Below are 10,371 nucleotides of genomic sequence, written 5' to 3' on the forward strand. Positions count from 1 at the left end.
CTAGGAAAACTCTGCCTTATCTGGGCCACTGGAGGGATTAGACATCATTAAGCTACCGTATTGTTCACAGCGGAAGGCAGGGAAGTTCTCGCTGTTGTTAGTATGCACTAGGATCAGTAAAACAAACCTTATCAGGTTAGTAGAATCATAGAATAATAGAATAGTTAGGGTTGGAAGGGACCTTAAAGATCATCCAGCTCCAAGCCCCCTGCCATGGGCAGGGACACCTCCCACCAGCCCAGGCTGCCCAAGGCCCCATCCAGCCTGGCCTTGAACACCCGGGATGGGGCAGCCACAGCTTCCCTGGGCAACCTGTGCCAGGGCCTCACCACCCTCATAGCAAAGAATTTCTTCCTTATCTCTCGCCTAAATCTGCCCTTCTCCAATTTACACCCATTGCCCTTGTCCTATCACTACAAGCCTTTGTGAACAGCCCCACCCCAGCTTTCTTGTAGGCCCCCTTCAGGTACTGGAAGGTCACTATAAGGTTTCCCTGGAGCCTTCTCTTCTCCAGGTTGAACAACCGCAACTGTCTCAGCCTGTCCTCATCTGGGAGGTGCTCCACAGCCCTCTGATCATCCTTGGAGCCCTCCTCTGGACCTGTTCTAACAATTCCATATCCTTCTCATGTTGAGCATTCCAGAACTGGACACAGTACTCCAGACGAGGTCTCGCAAGAGACCCTACAGACTTGAGTAGGTTTTTGGCTGGAAGCCTGGGATCTTATGAAGGTGACCAGGTAGCACAAAGCCCATATGTGGCATCTGGCAGAAGATTTTGCATGGACAACACTGGCTTCCAGTGATGCTCAGCAGCTGTTCCTTGTCTGAGGAGCGGTGTTGAGCTGCATTTCCACCACGGGTACTGAATGCCTGGCTGATGGGGTCTGAGTTGCATGTCATATACTCCCATCATACGTATTAGTTGGTGCACACATCATTCGACCGTTGCCAAAGTAACTGCGGAGGGGATGAGGCCGAGCAGGGCAGCTCCAGCAAGACTGTAGCCAGAAGACACCCATTCTGCCTGTGGCTGGCCTGGGGCATGCTCTGAGCATCCCACACTGCTGCGCTCAGCTCCATGCTCATCATCTCCTGCCCTCTAGCTTCACCCAGCTGTGGGCACGGGTGCAGCAGAGCTCGGTACTCATGACAGCACAGAGAAAAACCTCCACTGGCATTATAGCCGAGCACTGAAGCATCAGGAAATACCAGTGACGGGAGTGCTCTTGCAGCTGTAAATCAGCCCCTTTGTACATGTGGGATGTGATTGCTGTTTTTTTCACCAAAGGCTGTTTCATTTATTGCATGCAGTTATTCTGGATATTGCTCTTGTTTCTGGGGTGCTATTAGAGGGGCAAGTGCTGAGCACCCCAACAGTGTACTCAGAGCTGTGCTTTGACTGTGCAAAGCACGGTAAAAAAAGACAAATGTACCAAACCTCCTGGCCCCAGCTTCCTCAGATCCCAGAACCTGAGGATGCTCTTGTAGGCACTTACGCTGGTCCCACTGCAGCTCCCTTTGCCAGGGGAACATGAGGGTGGTAACATCTATCTTTTCCCTTCTGCACAGGCCCCGGGGAGGTGGGTGCAGTGCTATCTGCAAAGCAATTGGTGGTGGTAGGGAAGCTCCACGGGGCCATCTGTGAAAGATCTGTGGTTTTGCAGGCAGCCTGGGATGGGAGTGGTGAGTCCTGGACAGCTGGAGAGGAAATCCTGAACCACTTGCCTTTTCCTGAAGGAGGCAGGGGTCCTGCAGAGACCCCAATGTGACCACAGGGCTGCTGGGACTCTGGGAGCTGGCAGTGCTGTGACTCCTGTGCAGGGCTTTGCAACTGGAACACTCTGTCAGTGTCTGGTTTTTGGTGTTTGGTTTGTTTTTTTTCCAAATGTATTTACATAATTAGCATGAAAATAGGACATGGAGAAATACAGCCTTTTCTCCTTATATGTGACATTGTCAGCTTGCCTGACACCAGTGGACAGGGTGCCACCACCTGGGAAGTTTTCTCTCCCACCACAGTGCTCAGCCACCAGGGTTGACCCCAATCCTGCTGTCTCTTTATGCTTCCCTGAGGTCCAGCCTTGTTTTCTGTCCTCCCCATAGCCAGTGCCAGTGTTGGGTGAGGACGTAGTGGGGGGAGTGAAGCCTTGGGCTTTTCTCTCTCTGATGGGGTCACAGGCAGGGTTTGGGGCTGCCGGAGGCATGCAGCCGTGTCCTCCTGGCTGGCAGTGCCCTGGCCCATAGCAGCAAGGAGAGGTCAAGGCTGCCTCGCAGGCAGCTGCAGATTCAAATAAACGAGGTTTTGGTGTTAACACCTATGATTTATATGTATTTCCACAGCCGCACGTGAACAGCTTTTTAGTCCTTAAAATGACGCTTTGAAGTATGTGCTGTTTCTTATCTCCCTTCCGTGGGGTAGGGAAGCAAACAGGTTTTGAATGAGATTTTAAATATCTTATTGCAGCATGTGCTGCAAAATCCATTGTCATGTCTGACAGTGTAGCCTTCAAACCAGACAGCCGTGCTTATTTGTTTATTTACATGTGATGAGTCTCCTTGCCGTTACACCTGTAACCCAAAAGCAGATTATAAAAACAGCTCGATAAAGGATAGTGATTTTGGCAATGCTAGGAAACAACCCACAGAAGAGCTGCTTGCGGAGTAAGCCAGGCTTGGTGGCCACTGTGCCAATACCAGTGGCCGGGGGATGGCAATGCGGGCGCTAGGCAGATGCAGTGCCTGTGACAGCCTTTTGCCTCTCTACAAGTCAAAAGCAGAAGCAGTCGCTGCTCCCTTGAGCAGAAAAGTAGGCGGCTAGCAGTTCTGTACTGTGCCTTGGATTTTCCATTGTACTGTATCAATCACATGCATGGTTTTGCTTCCGACTTGCTCCAAAGACCCGTGAGCGTCCATGCCCTGAAGGATGGCCACATAAGGGGAACAGCTGTCCTCTTGGGAAAGGAGGACAGAGGAGGTCAGGAAGCTATCTGCTGTGGTAAGAATGGCTTGCAGAAGGGAAGCTGCACCAGAGGGAAGGTATTTCCCCCTACCCAGGGGGGATGTGCTTCCATCTCCCTCCAGGACATAGCAGATCCCATGTTTTTCCCTGATCCAGGCCATCACGAGGTCAGAGAAGTGTAGCTAGATCATTTCAGAGGGATGCCACTATCCAATAACTGCTGCCTGATGGAAATGGTATTTCACTCTGAAGAGCACATGAAGAGTATTAGGAAGGTGGAGCACGTGCACTGCCATAGCCACGCTAGTTGAATTGGAAACACAAATATTGGCATTTTACAGGTGACTTCAGTTTTTATGAGGGTTCTCTACTTTCCCAGGAATGAAATTGCTGGGTCAAAGGTGAATGGCAGCGTGAGGGCTGAGTGAATGAAACAGTTGTCTGCCATTTGCATGAATTGGAGGAGGTGTGGAGGGGAAGGTTTTTAAAGCCTCAGATACTTGGCTTCTAGGAGTTACCTTTACTAAAGCCTCTGAGATGCTTGGTGAGGACAGCGATCTGGAAAGCTGGAAGATCAACAGCCCTGTGCTCAAGTGAGGAAGGGAACAGCACCTCACTTAGGTGTTTACTATTCCCCTACTCCCTCAGGACACAGTGACATTAAATGATGAGGGGAAAAGGGGCACAGAGGAGGGGGAGTGAGAAGCTGCTAAAGGTGGAGGAGCAGAAGGGTTTCTGAAATGTGTCAGACAAAGGCAACTTGACCGCAGCTGTACTGTCTCTGAAATACTGAACTGCTGTTCTGTTCTACAGCGGGTTAGAAAGATGACAAATCGAGCCCATCTACTGTCTACCTTCAATATTTTTCTCTCTCTTTTCTTTTTCTTTTCTTATGAAGAGCCCTCATTGGTCTGCTTTTGGTGAACTGCCAAGCAATTTGCATTAATTCGCCTGACCAGCTGTAAGAACCCAGTTGCCCTCCCATGGCCCTCATTACACACCCTTCCTGCTGATCTAAATACAGAAAGGTCAGGAGGGTGAACTCCAGTAAATTATTAGAGATACACCCTTAATTGCTGTGCTGCATCAGCTCGTTCTTTCACATCTCTGCAGTTTGGTCTCCTAAGGGAAGACTGGCTCCCTTGCTTAAAAAGAGAAAAGGATTGAGAAATCCTAGGAGGGAAAAACGGGCAAGGGGAGCTGATCTCCTCATGGTCAGTCCCTCACAGACGTTCTTTACACCATGGGCCTTGAAAAAGACATTATTTCTTACTGTTATCAACGCTGTCTCGTTGGCAACATGCATTTCACTTGTCCAGAGCCCTGATTATCGCACTTGCTTTATGCGGGTGCTGAAACAGCTGTCCCTGCAAAAAGCTGCTCTGTGCAGGACTTTCAATGGTGCTTGCACCATTGCAGTTTATAGAAGTCCTACTGCAGCACAGCAATGGTGGGTTCTTCCAGGAAGTCAAGCTGAGTGACTATTGCTCAGCAGATCAGTTTTTAACTGCTAAGTATCTACTTAGAGGTTACTAAAAACTGAAAAATTCCTGGCTGCTACAATGTTTTCAACCCACCCACTGGGTGCTGCATCCTCCTTGAACACACAACCCCAGCCTCGTCATCCCCTGAGGCTGGAGCCCAGGAGCCAGCACACTGGTATCTTGCAAATTGTTCCCCACCTGACTTCCCCACTCCTGAGGTTACTCAGCTTTCCAGTGTCTAGGTGGTGACTTGTATTTTTCTTGTCTTTATTAGGGAATGCAGCCATGGCTGTAGACTTTGCTTTGGGTTGCCTTTTTTTTTTGACCAATTGCCATGGTAAATCGAGTTGAGGAAAGGGCAAGAAAGCTGTGAAGAATGATCCAAGCCAAGATGATGTTGTAGAGGGAAGGTGAATTAGAAATGCACAGTTTCTTAATTAAGTTCTAAACTACCAAAAAAAAGCTAGTTAAAAATCTACACAGAATTAAAATCCTGTTGCTCCCACAAATCCTGACACCCTCCTTTTGAAGTCAGTGGTTGAAAATCCTATGGCTTTGGCAGTTAGAAATCAAACACATCAATAATGATGATAATCTGGGCTATACAAAATCCACTCGCTAATTAGCAGCTTTCTCTAGTGGCATTGCCTGCTCCACAATATGAACTTGAATTTAAAAAGGTCACCAAACAACCCCCAAATATGTTCTCCTCCAAGTCCTTGTTTTCTAGGAACCGGAAGATCGTGTGCTAAATGTGAGGGAGAATATACCTATGCCCTATCATTTTCCTGGCCTTGCGGGCAGGCAGTTTTAAAATCTCTGTTGCTCTCAGCTCCCACTGCCACACCACATTGCTGGGTGCTGTAGAGTGTCTCCAGGCTCGACCGCTATGTGTTTATTAAAGTGGTGGCACATGACATTTGTGAGCACTCTACTGAAATATGATGGAAATATTTGATGACTCGGAAAACTGAGGGTGACAAAAGGGCTCGTTTGCCATGGATTGCTTCACCCAAAGCTGTGTAGAAATTTTCATCCATCTTCCCTTTATTCTGACCCTCAAAACCTACTGCAATGCCTCCATCCTACTGCACACAGGTAAGAAAACTGGCAGGCAATTTTGAAAGAATTCAATTTTCCTTGAAACTTTCTAAAGTTGCATACGCATTTAACATTTGATGCCCTTGAAAACAGCATGGCTCATCTCAAATATAGGTGGGGTGGTAGGGCTGAAGAGCTGGGAACTTTGTTTAGGGCCGGCCAGCCGAGGGTCAGCAAGCAGCCAGGCAGATGTGGCCAGAGATGAGGCTTAGCAGGCCCAGGTTGAATACAGGGATGGGAGAAAATGGGAGGAGAACACTGGACAACTTCTGCCCTTGTGTCTATTTTGGACATAGAAGCTGGTACACCACAGTCCCTGCCTTTTTCACCAGGAATTATGTGCCAACGCTTTTGTTTACTGTTGGATCTGTGTAGCCACGAGCAGACCATGTGGCCAGGCAAGCCAAGTGGGGGGTATATTATGAATTGGCTTATTAAGAGCTGAAAGGTGATTCTGCAAAGACCTGAATGTCATAAGGCACCATAATCTCTTCAGGCAAACAAACCGGACTTTTTTTGTTAATTTGTGATCCTTTTTGGTACTAGAAGGGCACAGAGCTGTGGACTAGCCCTGATTTTCAGACTAATTCCTACACTAGTATAAAATATATTCTCATAATAGTCCCAAATTAGTTGATTGCTTGAAGTGCCAGAATCCTTAATGCTCTGCTATTTTAAACATATGGAAATTGATTCGACACTTATCATCTATTTAGAGATGTAAATTTATTGAAAAAGATGCCACTTCTTCCTAAGCTTCAGGCAAGCTCTGATACTTAGCTTTCTGGGCACAAGCAGGTCTTTATGAGGACTTGTGATTTTAACTACAGTGATTTATTTTCCTTCTAAAGGCTGGGAGAAGGAGCAGAAAATTGACTGTGTAGTCTATAGAGAGAAAAAAGATACTGGTACAAGAACTGGTAGGAACTGACACAGTATCTGGCACAACATACCCTGAGGGTCTTTTGCCAAGCATGGGCACTGGCCCAGACCTTGCCCTAATTTGTGTTGCAATTGCCGTGTTGGTAGGTCCACTCTGATGTTGGAAGCATAAATTATTTCTGTTACAGTCTCTTGCTTTAGGGCAAGAGCAATGAAAAACCAAGCACAGGCAGTGACAACAGTGACATTGGCCAGGTCACCACCCTATAGAAAATGAAACTCCCCCCCTTCCCAAATTTAGCCTAACCTTCTAAAAGCAAAAAAACATTGATCATTCATCTGCAATTAAAAGCTCTTCTCTGAAAGTCAGACAGTTTTCCAACTTCAGTCTGTTGGGATACCCTCCTGCACAGGCAAGCTCTGTGTGGATGTCATGGGCATGAGGCTGCTATTGGGATTAGATGAGAAAATCTGCAGCCTGGTCCTAGCTCTGCTGCTGACAGGCTTGTTTTTGATTTGGCATAGTCACTTAGCACCTTACAAGGTGGAGATGTGTGTGTGTTACATAGGAATGTCATTTGTGCCTTAAGGGTTGTGAAAATAGAAGTTCCTTCTGTGGAAAAAAGGTATTTTTAAAAAAAAATGGTCAAGTCTCAGCTATTTCATCATGTGTTATTTTTCAGCATGATTCATATATTAATACTATGGTAGAAAGTGTCTCTATAAAGCCTAATATTATGCTTCTAGGATTAAGCAATATTTCCTAATGTATTTCTTATCTCAGTGTTTTTGTAGAGAAGCTGGAATGGGGCCAGCTCACGCAAGGTGCCTACACATTAGTGGTTACCTCGGGTCAGGAGAGCACTTACTAAGTGAATGCCTCAATCATCCCTACTTACCCTGCTGTGGTTTGCATCATGGAGAGGGCACTCAAGGTGGATTCCTCTCAGATGAAAGGTGGATGGTGCGCACCTTGCAATTTCAGCACTCTTCAGCATTATGGATCTGCTCCTGGGTTGTACTGCTTCTAGCATAGACGCATCTACAGCACGTTTACTGCATCTTGAAATCTCTTGATGGCATTTGGGAGGCAAGTTCACTGGTTGGATTAAGTAACCACCAAACCTGGTATCTTGACTCACTGATGTTTAATCAGGGGCTTTATTTTCTTATTTATACCATTTTGTTGATAATGCTGAGTCCAGTCTCAGTATCATGGAAGAAATACCCGGCTCTGTGCCTGAGGTTAAGCACCTTAGTCTTTTGGATAAACCCAGGAGAACTAATCTGGAGTGAGACAGGGTTACTAGAAAGCTGGCTTGTGGAAGTGCCCATTCACTTCTGGGGGTCTGCTTCAACCAGTATCTTTACTCCCAGTGGAAACTGGTGATCTCCCTCATCTAAGACCCACTGGCTCCCTTTCAAAGAGAGCAGAGAACTACAACAGCCCAGTGGTCCCCATCCCTACCCTTCCCTTTTGCTTTCACTCTCCACCTTCCAGATTCAAGTAACTAGCTCTCCTCCTTAACTATGCAATGACTGCATACCTATGTATACTTAAATTATGAAGGAGACGGTGACAACCCCCAGCACCTCTCAGGGCATTCAAGGCCTCTGCCCCACGCTGGTGACCTCTCACACGGGTTGTGCTGGGGGGGCTACAGTGTGACCTGGCTGACAGGACCCTGTGGCTGGCATCACTGAATGGACATTCACCTTTGTGTCCCATCCACCTCAGTCCCATTGACAGCCTTTCTGTCGTCTCTTCTGTGCAAACTGCTCCCAAACCTCTCCTCCCATTCAGCTTCCCAACGCACATGGGGCACAGCCTGTAGCTCTGGCATAACTGAAAATTTTGTATGCGTCCTGTATGCTTTCAAAGTTTTGTCCACTTTTGTTATATGTGATAAACATCCAGGTCTCACGTTGCAGGTTCTGCGTTCCTAGCAGACTATCACAATCCCGAGAATTATTGGAAGCACTGGAGTAAAACCCATGCTCCTCACTGATAGCTCTTTTCCTGAGAAGATGTTTATTTTTGTAAGTGGTTATAATGTCCAGCAGCAGGAAAACCTTAAGGAGGTATCAGAGCTACAGAGGAAAAAGCCAACTCCCAAGTTACAAAGGGGTGATGGCAGAATTTACGGGCTGGTTGGGGTTGCAAAGCAGTGGACAATTAAATCTTACTTGCAAAACACAGGGAATGTTTTCCTTCAGAAAAGGCCCTGTATCTCAAAGGTTTTTACATAGGGTTCTATAACAGGCGATAGGACAAGAGGATACGGCCTCAGGTTGTGCCAGGGGAGGTTTACATTGGATATTAGGAAAAATTTCTTTACTGAAAGAGTGGTATTGGAACAGGCTGCCCAGGGAAGTGGTGGAGTCTCCATCCCTGGAGATGTTCAGAATACCCGTAGATGTGGCACACTGCTGGACTGACAGGTGGACTGGATGATCTTGGAGGTGTTTTCCAACCTCAATGATTCTAAGACTCTAGGGAAGAAACCCCAATCAAAATTTTCATGCAAAACCTTCAACTTGGTGTTCAGTGCATCTTTATACTCTGCCTCCAGAAACCCTTGTTTTTACAAAAGTTTGGGAGAATTAAAATCACTGGCAGATGTACTAGAATGTATGGATGCTGTAGGATTTCAAGTCAAATTCATGTGATTGCTCCCAAGATATCCCACCGGTTGTCTTCTTTAGCTTGCCAGCGTCATTTTTAAAACACAGGGCTCAACTAAATCCAACAGCATATATTGAAAAAAAAACCCCATAACAGCCTTGTTCCAGCCCCTGCTTCCATCACCATCTGCCCAAAAAGTCAGGGAGATGTGGGTATCCCCAGTACACACAGCACACAAACACTCACTGGGAGTGCTAAACAAAAGTTAGCAGGGCCAAACATCTCACCAAAACTCTTGCGCAAATCCCTTTGGCAAGGTATTTGTAACCCACTTTTTCTCCAGACTCCACTTCTCTCTTCCCGGCCACAGGGCAACGGTAGCAATGACATTTGTATTTCATCTACAATGATGCCACAAGATCAAGTCACGCTATCTCAGGTCATGGCTTTGTAAGAAGAGCATCCTCCAAACAAGAGGAAGATGACTGGTCCATTCATGAGGTCTTTGTCATTTACAATAAATTTAAAGCAAATGCCTTTACCTACCCCCTTTCCTGTACTCCCACAAGTCTATGGGGCCAGATGGGATCCACACAAGAGCATTGAAGGAGCTGGCAGGTGTGCTTTTTCCCTGTGATATTACATGTATTTACGTGTGTATAAAAAACCTAAACAGCTGGGTAGATTCAGCATTCATCATAGTTGGGCTCAATGGTCTTGAAGGTCTTTTCCAACTGAAACCATTCTGTGATTAGAAGCCAAGACCAAGACCCTCAGAGTTATCAGCAGAAGCCTGCAAGCCTTCATCCTATCAAGATGCCCATTGCTTGGCAGCTGTGTTTTCCATGGGATCTCTCTGACTCAGTGGCTAGCAGGAAATGCATAGCATGCTGAACAATGAAGCACAGGCAATTACTGAAAGAAAGTGTTCTCCGTTACAAGTAATTCCAGACATTTTTCTTAGTTTCTGATTTTTTTTTTTTAAAAAAAAGAAATAGACTTGCACGGGTTGTTTAACTCCCCCCGCCCTTTTTTTTATTCAAATGAATGGACCTTGAAGGAGGAAAAAAAAAAGACTCTAAAGCTTTGCACAGCAATCTGTTTCTATACATAAGCAGGCATACGACTAGTCTATAATAAAGCAAACTGTAGATCAGCATAGGGATAGATTCTTTAAAATAGATGTACTACCCACAGTTAAGCTCTGAGCTATTCCAAGCAATGCTGAGGAAAACAAGCATTTTCCCGTAGTCTGCCTTCTCAAGAAAATTGGTTCAGCCAAGACCTGAGACAGCCTGAGACAGGAGGGGGATGCTT

This window comes from Phaenicophaeus curvirostris, chromosome 6 (assembly GCF_032191515.1).
Source record: "Phaenicophaeus curvirostris isolate KB17595 chromosome 6, BPBGC_Pcur_1.0, whole genome shotgun sequence".
NCBI lineage: Eukaryota > Metazoa > Chordata > Aves > Cuculiformes > Cuculidae > Phaenicophaeus > Phaenicophaeus curvirostris.